We start from the raw sequence: 16,527 nt of genomic DNA, 5'->3' as shown, positions 1-16,527 counted from the left end.
TTCCACCACAATGCGTGCAGTTAACAGGACCCTGCGGGGTGGGCTGGTAGGAATAATACTTAGTACCGGTACAGGGATATCGACCGGGTATAGAGGAGTTAAAGAAAAAATTACTGTATTCTAGTGTAACGTTAATTAAAAGTGTTTGTTTTGACAAGAAACGCTGTGAGATTTAAAGACCCCCCAACACCACCCTCAACACCACCCCTCCCACCACCCCTCCCACCAGCCCTCACCACCCCCCCACCACCCCCCACCACCACCCAACCCCACCACCACCACCCCACCACCCCCCACCACCACCTTCTGCACTAGGCCTCGCGAAGCCTCCCGCACTAGGCCTCGCGAAGCCTGTCGCACTAGGCCTCGCGAAGCCTTCTCTGCAGTAGACTTAGCGAAGCCTTCTGCACTAGGCCTCGCGAAGCCTCTGCAGTAGGCCTCGCGAAGCCGCGCTTTTCGTGCACAAATAAGGCGATTAAATGTATCTCGTCTCTGTGTTAATAAGCCTGCCGCACTAGGCCTCGCGAAGCCTGCCGCACTAGGCCTCGCGAAGCCTGCTGCACTAGGCCTTGCGAAGCCTTCTCTGCAGTAGACTTAGCGAAGCCTTCTGCACTAGGCCTCGCGAAGCCTCTGTAGTAGGCCTCGCGAAGCCGCGCTTTTCGTGCACAAATAAGGCGATTAAATGTATCTCGTCTTTGTGTTAATAAGCCTCCCGCACTAGGCCTCGCGAAGCCTGCCGCACTAGGCCTCGCGAAGCCTACTGCACTAGGCCTCGCGAAGCCTTCTCTGCAGTAGACTTAGCGAAGCCTTCTGCACTAGGCCTCGCGAAGCCTCTGCAGTAGGCCTCGCGAAGCCGCGCTTTTCGTGCACAAATGAGGCGATTAAATGTATCTCGTCTCTGTGTTAATAAGCCTGCCGCACTAGGCCTCGCGAAGCCTGCTGCACTAGGCCTCGCGCCGTGCTTTTCGTGCACAAATAAGGCGATTAAATGTATCTCGTCTCTGTGTTAATAAATATTTCTTGTCTCTGTGTTTAAAAAACGTGCTGCGTTTCAGTAAAGTAATTTTTAAAAAAAACGTGCTGCGTTTCAGTAAAGTAATTTTGAAGCGAAGTTTAAAGTTTCGCCGTGAGGCGCCGGAAGCGACGGCCATCTTGTTTAGTTCACAGATCGCAAGGGGAGCGGCGGCCATCTTGTCGGACAGACGGACGGACAGACGGACACATTAATCTATTGGTGGTCTGGTCCACTTCGTTCCTACCAGTATTACTACTATACAGTCGGTAGATGCTACCACTATAGGCCGTAGATATTACTGCAGAGCGGCCGGCAACATCGTTCCTGGGGGGGTGTTGGCCGGCTGGACAATCTAGGCGACGCCGGAGGCTCTGCAAGGGACTAGACCTCACCACGCCACTCTGTCAGGTGAGTACTTTGTGCTATAGAGTCGATAAATACTGCTATAGAGTCAGCATGTACTACTGTAGTGATAGCAGGTACCACCACAGTCGTTATGCACTGCTGTAATCATAGCAGGTACCACCACAGTCGGTATGCACTGCTGTAATCATAGCAGGTACCACCACAGTATGCACTGCTGCAGTCAAAGCAGGTACCACCACAGTCAGTACACACTGCTGTTACATTTTTAAGAGTAGTTTTGAAATAGTTTTAATCCCCGGGCAACGCCGGGTACTTTTTGCTAGTAATAAATTAAACAAATAAAAGTGGTGGAGGACGGGAAGAAGAAGGGAAGAAAGAAGGAGAGGTAGGGGAGGTAAGGGATGGCAGAGGGAAGGTAGGGATGCTGCCAGCTTGCTCTGATGAGACCAAGATCACAGATGGAAACGGGAAAGGAGAGAGTTTCACACGGCAACATGTGTGTGTGGTGATCCACCAACCCCCGCTGCTGCCCCCAACATGGCGCTGCATCACAGCCACCACTGCCAACCGCCGCCACCGCATGGTGCAACTCCTCGCCGCACTGCCGCGTGACCTACACAATAGGCGTAGACAAATAGCCTCCGTCATGAATAAATGAGGCTGCAAGAGAGCACGCGGCGCGTGAATGGTGACGGCCAACAGACTCACAGTGCGAAGTCTTCAAAGTCACTTTGATGGGGGAAACGTAGGGATCCTGGCGGGGGGTGGGGTGGTGGGCTTGGGGGGATGCAGTTTAATGCGTCTCTCTCCCTGATGGTTTATAATGTTCTGTTCTTGCAGGTACAGGAGATGCCGATGTAGAGTTCTTGCTCCTAATGCTGCTGCCATGACGAGAGGGCTTCAGCATAGAGAGAGTTTGCGTCGTGCCGCTGTTCCTCCTCCTCTGTTGAAGGAGCGCAGACTACCATATTGGGTTCACTGTGCGGTCCGTAGTGTGTGTTGCATGGCCAAGTCGCACTACTACTGTGGCTTGTCTTCAGTGTATCCCTATGGGTCTCTGTGCATCTGTAGTGAGTTCAACTGAGTCCCAGACGTACTCTTGGAGGCAACACATTTATTTAACACCAACACACGGGGCAACTGCCCCTCAACAGAATAACAACCTATGGTGGTGACCACCAGGCTAACTACACTAATTACAATGTAACTTCTACAACGGACCAGACCACAACTCGGGTCCGGGTCCACGTGTTGTAGACTCGGTAGGACGTAGACAAAGGCTTCTTCAAGATGAACAACAACGCCGGTCCCTCTGGGGGGACCCGGCTTCTATTCTCTGCAGCGTGGCTGGCTCCGCCCTCGGCCACGACCACCTTCCAGAACCTTTTAGCAGGATCTGGACCCGGACCACGTGATCCTCCTAGCTCCCACTTGGGGCCCCTTTGTAGACTTAGCCGGGGTCACGTGTCCTCTCGGGTCAACCAGAGTGCCACGTCCTCTAGTGACCCCGGCACCCCCACACCCCCTATCCTGCAGGGCTGGCACCGCACGCCGAGCGTGGTGCCTCCCAGCACGATCATTCGGCGCTTGCCGAGCCCCCCAAGGGCCGGTACTGCACCCACACCCTCGTGGTGTCCGCGGTGTCGTGACACCGCACGCCGGGACCCTCTCGAGCCGGCACAGCACAGTGACATCCCGCGATGTCACAACACATCTGTATGAGTCTCTAGGTGGCTCTATGAGTCTCTGTGTATCTCGACGTGTCTCTGAGTTTATTCTGGTCCGTAGCTGTGGGTTGCACGGCCACAGTCGCACTGCTCTGGCTGCCTTATTCTATCTCTATGGGTCTCTATGTATCTCTATGAGTCTCTATGTATCTCTACGAGTCTGTGTCTATCTCTGTAGTTCTCTATGGGTTCACTATATGGTCCATAGTATGGGTTGCATGGCCACAATCGCATTCCTGTGACGTGTCTTCAATGTATCTCTATGGGTCTCTATGTATCTGTATGGGTCTCTATGCATCTCTATAGGTCTCCATTCATGAAGGAGATGCGCGAATCGGCCTGCTGTTGATGTTCTGAGGATGTGGTTGCTGGTTCCACCACCAATGACTTTGAGGAGCGGGAGGGCGGGAGGGAGGGGTGCCACATCCAGGACGTAGTGCAATGAAGCTTGAGTCTCGAATGAGGTGATTATTATGCTGGACGTTGGTACTGTTCCACGCGGTTCGCACAGCAGCGTGCTTCTGATATCTGGGTGAGATTCCCAGAAGGAATGGCATCATCGGAGGGGAACTTTCTCATTCTGGTTCTTTTGTTGAAGTCTTGGTTGCTGTGTCGAGGCAGCCGTCATTGTGCAAGGAAAACGTCGAATAACTGACAGCGTCCCAATAGCCGATGTGGAAAAACACCCAAACGCATTCGTCAAAAACACACCTCGGCATGCTTAAGTTTACGCATATTTCTATCGGGTGACTATTGCACGCGCACGTGATACAGACACACGATACAGACACACGAGGTGTTTCGGGCTTGCGCCCTCCGCTACGAACCCGGGCTGTGACCCGGCCTCAATTCCCGCTTCCCGGCTACCAACACCGGTGACGATGACCTGAACCGGTCCTGGGCCTCCCCTAGTTCGACTGAGCCTCAAGTGAGTACCTGGTGCTGTGTATAAACATCGCCTCTAGGGAGACAAAGGCGGCCTGGCATGGTGCTGGCCACCTACCTCCTTCGTATGCCGTTTTGGGCTTTCATAGGTGCCCCCCTTCTAACAGCACTTGCCCGAACAGCCTTGCTAAAGACTATACGGGGGATCTTTGTATGCTTTTGTTGTATATTCGCATGCAATTGTTGATGCAGATGCTGCAGCTAGGCATGAGTGCACGGTTGTACCCTAATTAGTCCGCAATTAGTGACAGGGGGCCATGTGGGCTAGAAGGATGGGGGGGGGGGGCAGATGGGGGGGTAATTTTTCAAATGTCAAGCTCCCCGCTGTCTCTCAACGTTGGAAGCTGAGAGCGAGGTCTCACACAAATGTGTTTTTGTTTACAGAGCAAGTGGGTGAGCGAGTGAGTGGGTAAGTGGGTAGATGAGTGAGTGTATGGGTGAGTGGGTGAGTGGGTAGATGAGTGTGAGTATGGAGGAGTGGGTGAGCATGTGACTGGGTGAGTGGGTAGATGAGTGAGTGTATGGGTGAGTGGGTGAGCGTGTGACTGGGTAGATGAGTGTGCATATGGGTGAGTGGGTGAGCGTGTGAGTGGGTGAGTGGGTAGATGAGTGAGTGTATGGGTGAGTGGGTGAGCGTGTGACTGGGTAGATGAGTGTGCGTATGGTGGAGTGGGTGAGCGTGTGAGTGGGTGAGTGGGTAGATGAGTGAGTGTATGGGTGAGTGGGTGAGCGTGTGACTGGGTAGATGAGTGTGAGTATGGGGGAGTGGGTGAGCGAGTGAGTGGGTGAGTGGGTAGATGAGTGAGTGTATGGGTGAGTGGGTGAGTGGGTGAGCGTGTGACTGGGTAGATGAGTGAGTGTATGGGTGAGTGGGTGAGCGTGTGAGTGGGTGAGTGGGTAGATGAGTGTGAGTATGGGTGAGTGGGTGAGCGTGTGAGTGGGTGAGTGGGTAGATGAGTGAGTGTATGGGTGAGCGTGTGAGTGGGTAGATGAGTGAGCGTATGGGTGAGTGGGTGAGCGTGTGAGTGGGTGAGAGGGTAAATGAGTGAGTGTATGGGTGAGTGGGTGAGCGTGTGATTGGGTGAGTGGGTAGATGAGTGTGTGTATGGGTGAGTGGGTGAGCGTGTGACTGGGTGAGTGGGTAGATGAGTGAGTGTATGGGTGAGTGGGTGAGTGGGTGAGTGGGTGAGTGGGTGAGCGTGTGACTGGGTAGATGAGTGAGTGTATGGGTGAGTGGGTGAGCGTGTGAGTGGGTGAGTGGGTAGATGAGTGTGAGTATGGGTGAGTGGGTGAGCGTGTGAGTGGGTAGATGAGTGTGTGTATGGGTGAGTGGGTGAGCGTGTGACTGGGTGAGTGGGTAGATGAGTGAGTGTATGGGTGAGTGGGTTGGTGGGAGAGTGGGTGAGTGAGCGAGCGAATGAGTAGTTAAATAAGTGGGTGAATGAGCGAGTCGGTGGGTGGGGGGTGGGAGAATCAGTGAGCAAATGAGTGGTTAAATTAGCGGATAAGTGGGTGGAGGGGTTTGGTGGGAGAGTGGGTGGGTGAGTGAGCGAATGAATTGTTCAATTAGCAGGTGAGTGGCCGAGCGAGTGGGTGGGTGAGTGTGCGTTATTGTGACCTGCAGTGTGGTAGTGGGTGAACGGTCAGCACAGGTGAGTGAAGTTTCACGCGAACAGTGACCGTGGTAGTCGTGGTAGTAGCGATTGCAAAGTGACGAGGAAGCGACTGACTGTGGCGGATGTGACTCGGTGAGGACGAAGTTCACAGGAACAGTGACGATGGGAGTCGGTGTAGTAGAGTGACAGGGAGGCGACTTTGATTTATTTAAATTTGTTTAAACAAGCGGACAAGATGCATCATTCCCATATCTATCTCTCCTCGCATGTAACATATTACAATTATGATTACTTCCCTACACATCCCATTAGCCCCGCGGCATTCCTTCTTGCTGTGTTTAATGAGCAGCATTGGTTCAACGCAAGCAAACTGTGGACTGGTCTCGACCGTCTGGCTTTCATCAGCAGAATTTATCCTTGTTCAACAAATGCTGTTCTTGGCAAGATCACTCCATATAAACCAAAATTAATCTTCGTGTTCCCATGACACTTCAGCAACGCGTAAGTAGTTTGTATACAAATTCCACAAATGTGTTTGAAACTCCCCTCTACCCTGGGTGGCCGCCGAGGAGCCGTGCCGCGACTCGCCGGGAGAAGGCGGCACAGCAAAGTGTGGTGGTGGCCTCTCGCTGCCGCTGTTGCTGCTGCGTTGGTGCACAAGCAGACGTGAACAACTCAACACATTTGTCAATACCACTCTGTGGCCTAGAAAGGAAAACAAATATTTATAATAGGTGACGTTTCATGCAATGGCTCTTCTTCGGGGAACTACGTATGCCTGTTGAAAATCTTTCACAACGTACGTAGCCAACCTTCGCGAATCGGAGGTGCGTGGATATAGAGGTCAGTAGACAGAGTGGATGATGAGGGTTGGAAGCTGCGCGTTTTTACATCATGGGGCATGTTATAGAGTACGTGATTACATTCTAACAATGCTCTCTGATGACCAGTTTTGTTATTGACATGTGAACAACTAGCAGGAGCCATTATTGAGTAAACAGACAACGTGGAAGTGGAAGCTGACATAACTCGACCACTTCTGGATATTCTGCTCGGACGGGGTTACCGTTGGCACGGTTATTTTAATACACACAGTGGACAGGAAGGACAAGATCGATGGGCCCACATAATGCGCATGCATCGTGTATGTTGACTCAAGAGCGCAGAAGGGTGGTCACCACATCTACAACTCTAAATAAGGAACGAAACAGGTGGACTTCTCCACAAATCTGGCTGTCGCCTGATGAAGCTAGTTGTAATTACTGGCGAAACGTCGTACTCAGATTGTAAATGTTGAGTCTTGGCTCTCCAACACAACGGTTAGTGCTGTACTAGTTTACTACACTATACACTACACTATACACTACACTATACACTACTATACACAATACACTACATACTACTATACAGTAAACTATACACTACATTCTAGTGCTGTAATAGTGACGAATTGTCACGTTCTGTTTACGTGACAACCCTTACTAGTTGGCTGTGTCGGGTGGTAGCGGGTTTAACGACACACATATATTTACGCGATCTCACCCAAAAAGCCTCAATTATAGATGCCTCGATAATCCCAAAGTATGACTCCACAATAGACTCATTGAGGTGAAAGTGACATCCATCAATGCTGCTGCCGCGTTGTGCTGTGGGAGGCAGATGTGTTCTCGCAATGCGCGGTACAGTGTGTCAAGCCCCCTCGTCGTTAATTTCCAACGCATTCACGTGGGGGAGACACAGTTATTATATAGCAATCTAAAACTTATTTCCAGACGCTCGTGTTTAAAAATAAACAGAATTCCATTTCCGACAATCGAGTTAGTATCGAGTAGCAGGGTCGGTGAAGCACCATCGCCACGTCCAACCGCACGGTGACGCGCGCGCGTGCCGCTTCCTCCGGCACCGCCACTCGTCGATCTCCAAGTGAACTACTTTATTATTTACCAGCTGAAGCCCCACTGAGCCACGAGCTCGTGCTCAGAGGCGGCCTGGCCACACGTTGATGATGGCTCATCACCGAAGTGGCTGATGTGGGAATTATCGTAATAACGATCGTAATCTGTGTTTATTCTGGAGACGGTCGCTGTGAGAATGTCACAGCCGGCCCATCGCCCCAACTGATGAATTATTTCACACCGGCAGCTCTGTCTAGACACTTCGCGGGCAAGCTGGCTGCGTCGTCTTGTGAGCGCGTTGATGACCTTCTAATGCAGTTCATGACGATCGTGATGACGAACGGGACCCGACAGTGTTAGGACGCACACAGGCGCGCGAGTATCGGTTGGACGTGAGCCGACACAATGATGACGATGTTGTTGTTGTTGACGATGTTGTTGTTGTTCGACGACGCAGTGCGACGAAGCGGATTCTCTTCTCTGCTTCTGCCATCCTCTTCTTCGCTCGCTCTTGGGAAGAAGACATCTACAACAATCCTCCTCGGATGCCGAGAACCGAAAATTGGCGGCTGAATCGCGGCGGAGGTGTTGAGTTGACATTTGGGAAGGAAGGCCCCGTGTGTGTGTGCGCGTGTAGCCGCCCGCCGTCTATTAAACAGCATGAAAATTTAATGCCGAGCCCGTGAAAGAGTTACCCCTACGGATACCCACGCAGGCACAGGGGGGCTCAGAGGAGCCACATAATCCGTGCGTTTGTCCCCGTGCGTTTGTCCCCGTCTGTGCGCGTGTGTGGGGGGGGGGGGTGAGCGGCGACGCAGTGGTCAGCGTGCTGCGCTACAGGAAGCCGGGGGACAGAGTTCGCCGATAGCAGTGAGGATTATATGGCGAACCGGTCGTGGGCCTCCTCTGGGTCGACGCAGTCTCAAATGAGCACCTGGTGCGGTGTAAACATCGCCGCTGGGGAGACAAAGGGGGCCGCGCGTGGTTCTGGTCACCCACCCCCTCGTGGCCGTGCCGGCCTTCACAGGTGCTGCTCGCTAACAGCCCTTGCCTCAACAGTCTGCTAAGGCTATACGGGGATCTGCGTCTTTGGCACAGATGGTGCATCTGGCAGTCATCTCAGGCAGTCAACCTGGGACCTCCTGCCAGCGAGTCTTCGACACTTCACGTGATAGCACAAAAAGTGCACCTAGCCTGGTACACGCGCTGTGGTGACGTCGCCACCACTCAGTGGCTAATAGGCGGCTGTTGTGTGCTTGTGTTGCTGTGGATGAGTTGTGGTTGAATTTGTGCACCGGGGTGACTGGGAGGCATGGGTCAGGTCAGCTTTGGAATAACGGGAGGAGGAGGAGGAGTCAGCGGCTCGACTTCTGTGCAATCTCCGTGGGATTGCAATTATCAACACTCTCATCCACACAACAATGCACGCCGGGTCCAAGCAGGAACATCTCCTGGACTGACGTTCGTGACGGAACAGCGAATGCGGTCCCATGTCCTTGACACCAGGACCTGCAGTGGAGCTGATCTGCCCACTAACTCCGGGGCCTCTCATCTCCAAGATGCGCTGCGCCATGTTTCCCACTGCGTGATTTGGGCATCCACCTAACACCCACAATAGACCGGTCTCGGCTCGCTAACAAAAATCGCAAATGACAATGTGAGCATCGCTTGCAGCTGGGGATTGGAATATTTCCATTCTGCTGTGTGTGTGTGCAAGTACGTATGAAGTATTGGAATGACGGCAGGAAACCACTTGACGGGTAGCACACTTTTTATTAAACCTTGACTTGTCACGATACAACGTGTGGTCACTATTCCTCTGACTACACACACTTCACTTGACACGTGTGGTCACTATTCCTCTGACTACACACACTTCACTTGACACGTGTAGTTACTATGCCTCTGACTACACACACTTCACTTGACACGTGTAGTTACTATGCCTCTGACTACACACACTTCACTTGACACGTGTAGTTACTATGGCTCACACTGCATTCCGCCCCGTAACGTCCGTGGAGCTTACAGGCCCACCCCAGCTTGGGCGTGGGCCACAACCTCTGAGTCCCAAGGGCCGGCCCTCTCACGGACGCTCGGCCCCGGGTCCCAGGGTTCTGCCTCTGGGTAACACAGAGTCCCGGCCCCTACAGGACAGCGGGACTAGGTACCCCAGGGGCCTATCTCTTCCTCCTCCGTCTTCAGTCTTCGCTGGTCACTCGCTCCCCGTGCGCCTGTGCGCACCACCTTATATAGCCCCCGCTCACTGGAGACGGAGCGTATGCGGACCTCGACGTGAGCATCCCCCTTAGTTGACCAATCCCCGCGTGCTTGCCCCAGGATCCCATCGCTGTCAGCACGCGTCACTCATACCCAACCAATCACTGCCTCATAACCCCCGACCCCGCGCTGACCCCTGATCCTTCACCGTCAGCGCGCGTTACCAACACACACAGCCAATCACTACGCGCTGGCACACGATCCCTACCCCAGCGCGTATCACCACTACACGTATATTGAACGTCTTTCACACCGTACGAGCCAATCGTGCTCATCCGAGGTGCAGCGGTGAAGGACAACAAACTCAACACAATCTGCTGATGCCGATGGGGCCAATGGGTGAGGTTCAGAACCGACTGCGGCTCGTGCATTGAACATCCAGGCCCAGATCTCCCACAGGAAGCTCGGCTGACCGGGGGAACTGAGATTTAAAGCGGCAGGCTCACTCCCAGGGTCTCCAACATCCCACGTCGGAAGATGAGGAGGCTCATCGCACAGCATTCGCTCGGAGGCACGGAGAGCGGTTTGCTATTCTGAAGATGGGTGCTGGTCACATGTTGCTGGGGAGATGAAGTTTGTCTCAGTAGGCCGCCAATCACAAGTCGCTCTTTTATTCCACAAAATAACTTGCAATGCCGTCTCCTATTAGAATGCATATCCATGTTCATAATTAAAATTCGTAACACTGCGCCGCTGACGCGCGGTATCCGCTCCTCGCTCCCTTCGAGAGAGAGGACGACTCAGAGAGAGAGAGACGTGGTGGTGGGACGACTCGGAGAGAAAGAGAGACGGACGACGACTCAGAACAGGCACCAGGAGGAGGAACCACAGCCGAGGAGCGAGAAGGCAGCAGCAGGCACGCGGTGGTGAGGAGCTGTCACCAAATGCCTCTCCCCCCCAATCTCTGTCGTCCTCTATATATGAAGGTGTTCTGGGCCATTTGATGAGTGTTTAGATGTGGGAGGAAACCGGAGGCACCCGGAGAAAACCTACGCGTGCGAGGGGGAAACACTCGATCCCGTCGAGACGTAGCCTACTGCCCTTGAGGGGAATAATGACGGCATCGTCTCCAATCTCTGGTATCCAGATATGCAGAACGGCTGGGAAATGCTGGGAAATGTCTGCTGGTGGAGTAGAGACCTAAAAAATCTCAGTCACAAGTCAAAGATGGGGGTGGAGGGGGCTGTTGGGAAGGGGGGGGCAGAGGAGGAGGGGGGTAATCCTGGTAGAGACTCAAAGGTTGCAGTGCCCACCCCCTGTGAGTGGATGCCTGATGTGCCATCTGCCGAGGATGTGCGAAGAGCAATCCGGAACCTGGGGCCAGGTAAAGCGCCGGTTGCGGGTGACCTAAAAGCAAATAACTGGAGGAGTTTCGAGTTGATTTTGTTTAGCCAGGTGAGAGACCAGAAGAGAGTCACATCTGCGAGAGGGAATGAATGAGTTATTTGTGAGTTGGTAGGGTGGGTGAGTGAGTGGATGTGTGAGTTCGGTGAGTGAGTTGGTGGGTGGGTGATTGAATGATTAAGTGGGTGAAGGAGTGGTTCCGCCAGTGGGCGAGTGAGCTGATGGGCGAGTGAGTGAGTGGGTGAATGATTGAGTGGGATGGATGACGGATCATTGAGATTGAGGGTTAATGAGCGAGACATTCTAGCGAGTTGAAGTCGATTTTCTGTATCCAGGGTGAGAGGTCGCAGAGACCTCGTCTCGAGTTTCATTCGCAAGACAAAGACAAAGATACCCCATATAGCAGTAACATACTGTAAGGGACAAGTGCTGTTAGCGAGCACCTATGAAGGCCCGAACGGTGCACGAGGGGGTTATTGGCCAGCACCACGACCGACCGCCTTTATCTCCCTTACACGTGGTAAAATAAAAATGAAACATGTTTATAGTGTAAATAGTCTTTTAGATTTGACCTCGTGGCATACCAATTGGGTTGGGTGGCAGCGCACTGCTGGGTGCGAGCCTCCCCAATGCTGTGTCAGTGATGAGTCTTGTTTGACCATACTTCACCACGCTGGTGGTTGACGGCGGTTTGGGTGGGGTGGGGGGGACAAGACATATGAAGGCCGACTCGACGCGCAAAACGGGGGTTTACTGTGGCCGGAGCCACCTCCGCCCGTCCGCCTTTGTCTCCCCGGTGCTGAAGTCTTCACCACACACATCGTTGGGCGGTGATGCGGCAAGTCCCGCTCGCCGCTTCTTTTGCCAACAACACCACCTTCGGCCGCCTTTGTCTCCCTCGTGGCGATGTTTACACACCGCACCAAGTTCTCATTTGAGGCTGAGTCGACCTAAGGGAGGCCCAGGACCGATTCAGATAATCGTCACCTGTGTTAGTAGCCGTGAGCAGGAATAGAACTCGGGTCGCCGGGTTCGTAGCGCAGCACGCTATCCGCTACACTACCGCTCCCCACAGTGACGCACACACACAGTGACACACACACACAGTAACACACAGAGTGACGTACAACAACAACAACCACCATTCGCCACTAAGTGGTGGTGACGTCACCACGACGCTTGTGCCAGGCTATGTGCACCTTGAGGCCACGTGAAGTGTCGAACGCTCGCCTGCAGGAGGTCACGGGGCAGACCCAGCAGGTGCCACGGGTTGGCCGACTGAGATGACCGATAGAGGCACCACCAGCTGTACCCCCTACTGTGCCAACTTGCTGTGCTTTAGCCACCCGGCGCTCCGCTCGTTGTTGTGAGTGTCGCTCCTCCGCCCTCTGTTGTTGTTGGAGGGCGACTGCCTCCAACTGCCCACTAGCGTCCTTCACGAGCCTCCTTCACAGAGGCCGATCTTGACACCGCTGGTACCAGTCATCGACAAGACCACTCAGCTCCACGTCCTCCTGTACCACATCACTCCATCTCTCCTCTAGCCCGTGCCGCGCCCGTTTAGCGGCCGAACAAAAGCTGTTTAGGCATGCGATGGCTGGGCATGCGATGGCTGGGCATGCGGGCTACATGACCCAGCCAACGCAGCCTTGCCTGCCGGAGGAGCTCACCGATGGGACTTTGCCCAGATCTGTGAGCTCCTCACACAATCCAGCCTGGTGAAACCCAGTGTAAAGGGGAGCCGACACAAGATTGCAGGGGTCTCGTCCTTTATTCCTTTTTTTCCATTCACACCTGTCCCCAGCCGTCCCAATCTCGTTCCCGCCAAAGGACCCTTCTTCCCGCCCGTTCTCTTCTTATATCTCCTCGATCACCCCTCCCACTAACCCACCTATTGGTGGGAATCCTTCCCCTGACACCCCTACATCACCCCCCCCCCCGGAGAAAAAATAACCGTCCTCGGTTCTGCCTCCCCCATGGACCATTTAAGTCTCCCCATGCTTCCACCACTGACAGTAACGACAGCCCTTACCCCCCCCCACAACCATACAATGCAATATAACACAACGAAATCAATTGCGCGGCCTGCCCAGGTCCCCAGCCAGCATCCCGTAACAGCCCTGACATCCACAGGCAGCAGATGACCGTGGCGGCCCCCTCCTTCGAAGGCCCTCTCATCGCGGTCCCTGGTTCGGTGGTGCCGGTGTCGCCTTGCCTGGCGCCGCTGTCTCTCCGGCCCCCGCTCGTGCCGCCGCTCTGTCAGGCCTCACATGGTGTGCTGTAGGTGACAAGGGAACACGGCACCGAACCCCCTGCCAGTCGGCATGTGGTGGTCGGCGACCTTGGCCTGGGTAGGGATGATGATGATGTTGGCAGTGATGTTGGTGGTGATGTTGGTGAAGATGACGGTGGAGAGATGTATGGCTTAAGGCGGGTGGGGTGTACAAACCATCGCCGCTTACCCAGTTGGACCTGGACGCACTGCGGTCGGAGTGCTTTAATGACCTCGACCGGCCCTTTCCAGGGTCGGTGCAGCTTTGGTGAGAGGCCAACCGGCACCTGAGGACAGTGTAGCCATGCCTGGTCCCCGACTTTAAAGGGCTTGGCTGTCACTGTTCTCTCCCGTATAGCCATGCCTGGTCCCCGACTTTAAAGGGCTTGGCTGTCACTGTTCTCTCCCGTATCCGTACATTACTCTCTTGGCTCGTGGCCGATGCGGCCTCGGCTGCTTGGCGGGCCTCTCTCAAATAAATGAGGGAGGTCTTTAGTGCCTTCGGCCATGCGTTGGCTCTTGCGGGAATGTCCGTCAGCTGCACCTCAATAGGCGGAACGGGATCCCGTCCGTACATCAGGAAAAACGGCGAGAACCCCGTCGCCGCGTGTGGGGCCACCCTGTACGCCGCTAAGACCGATGGAATGTGGAGGTCCCAGTCGGAATGGTTTTCGTCCACCACTTGGGACAGCATGGCCGCTATGGTGCGGTTATGCCGCTCTACCATCCCATCGGTCTGGGGATGATACTGAGATGTTCGGACCTTTTTAGTGCCCAGGATAGAGCAGACATCCTTCAATAGCTGTGAGGAGAAATTCCTGCCCTGATCCGTGAGCAACCGCTCCGGTGCCCCCTTATGGTCTGTGCCGTTTGGTCCGGGAGGGCCCACGCCATCGGCCACCTCGTGCAGTACTCGACTCCGACCAACAGGTATTTATTTCCCCGTGGCGTGACCGGCAGTGGTCCCAGGATGTCCAACGCAACCAATTCGTTGACCCTGGTCACCGTGATGGGCTGTAGGGGCGCCCGGCTTACCCGGGGTGGCGGCTTTCGCCGCGCACATTCGACGCAGGTAGCGACCCATCGATGCACGTCAGCGGTCATACCTGGCCAAAAGTACCGACCCTGTAATGTGTACAGTGTCTTCCGTCCCGCCAGGTGCAGCAGCTGGTGGCCGTGTACGTCCATAACCAATTGTTGACGCAGCGACTCCGGAACTACCAGGCATCGCCGGCGCCCTGTCGGGTCCCATCGCATGAGGAGGTCCTCTCATACGATGTACTCCTCCCCCCCTGCCTCTGCTGAGGCGCGTAGCGTTCGCAGTGGGGCTTCCTCCAGCTGTAGCCGTCTCCAATCGTCCAAGGTCAGCCCCAGGTCGTGGTCGGTCAGCATGGACCTCACCCTGTGCGCCCTCCGCCGTGCGTACGGGAGCGATGACCGTCCCCTCCGGCCTCGCCTCCTTGCAGCGTGCCCCGCCTGTGGTGCATGCACAAGGGCCCTGGGGCGCCAGTCGGGACAATGCGTCTGCGTTGGCATGTCTGGTCCCTTTGCGATGCACTACTTGGTACCTGTACTCCTGCAGGCGCTCTATCCATCTGGCCAGCTGGCCCGAAGGCTGGTCGATCCGGAGCGAATTCTGCAAGGCCGCGTGGTCAGTGCGGACCGTAAATTTGCGACCATACAGGTAGGGTCAGAATTGCTGCACGAAGTGAACGACTGCCAGGAGTTCCCTACGTGTGACGCAGTAGCGCTGCTCCGCTGATGAAAGCACGCGACTACCATAGGCGATAACCACCTCCCGACCCTGCTGGACTTGCGACAAAACACTGCCGATGCCCACATCGCTGGCGTCCGTGTCCAGGATAAAGGGGAGGCCAAAATCCGGAAAGGCCAATGGTGGTGCATCTGTCAGACGTGAGCGCAGCTGCTGGAATGCCTCTTCCTCCAGAGGGCCCCAATAAAACCTCTGGTTCTTCGCCGTCAATACGTGCAAGGGCTTGGCAATGGTTGCGAAGTTGGGCACAAACCGGCGGTAGTAAGAAACGAAACCCACAAACCGGCGTACCTCTGGAACCGTTGTGGGAACAGCCCAGGCCCTCACGCAGGCCGTCTTTTCCGGGTCTGTAGCCACTCCAGACTCACTGACGACGTGGCCCAAGTAGCGTACCGACGACTGCATAAGGTGGCACTTCGATGGCTTGAGCTTCAAGTTCGCGTTCCGGAACCGCAGGAATACCTGACGTAATCGGTCAATGTGTTCCTCGAATGATCGGCTGAAAACAATGACGTCATCCAGGTAGATGAGGCACGTTTCCCATTGGAGGCCTGCTAAGGCCAACTCCATTATGCGTTGGAACGTCGCCGGCGCAGTCTGGAGGCCCATAGGCAGGCAGTTGAACTCGAACAGGCCCTGTGGTGTCCGGAACGCTGTTTTAGGCTGGGAGTCTGCGTCTAGTGGGACCTGCCAGAACCCGGACAATAAATCCAGCGTACTAAAAAATTTTGCTCCCTCCAGTGCATCCAATGAGTCGTCGATACGTGGTAGGGGATATGCGTCGGCCAGCGTGACGGCATTGAGGCGTTGGAAGTCCACACAGAATCTCAGTGACCCATCTGACTTCTTGACTAGGACCACCGGTGCCCCCCAGGGACTCGAGGATGGAGAAATTATGTCGGCCCGCAGCATCTCCTGCACCGCTTGTTGAATGTGCCCTTTTTCCATTGGGCTCATTCTATATGTGTTTTGGCGCAGGGGTGCGGCATCTCCCGTGTTGATGTGGTGCTGCGACAGATTTGTGCGCCCTAGGTCGAACAGTCCCCTGCTGAACACGTCCGAGAACTCCTGCAATAACGAGTGCAGCTGCTGTTTCTGGTCGGGCGGCAATCCCGGCTCAGGCCCCGCCAGCTGGTCCATCCACGATTCGGACCCTCTGTCCTCGGACTGGCTGATGCTGCCTACAAGCTCGGGCTCTGTCCCTGGGGCTCCTAGTGACAAGGGACTAACGTGGGCCAGAACTGTTCCCTCCTGCACCGTCGCTGTTCTATCGGAGGTGTTCAGCACCTGAAT

The sequence above is a fragment of the Lampetra planeri genome, chromosome 61 (assembly GCF_965212315.1).
Source record: "Lampetra planeri chromosome 61, kcLamPlan1.2.h2, whole genome shotgun sequence".
Classification (NCBI taxonomy): domain Eukaryota; kingdom Metazoa; phylum Chordata; class Hyperoartia; order Petromyzontiformes; family Petromyzontidae; genus Lampetra; species Lampetra planeri.
Note: the sequence above shows the minus strand (reverse complement) of the source record.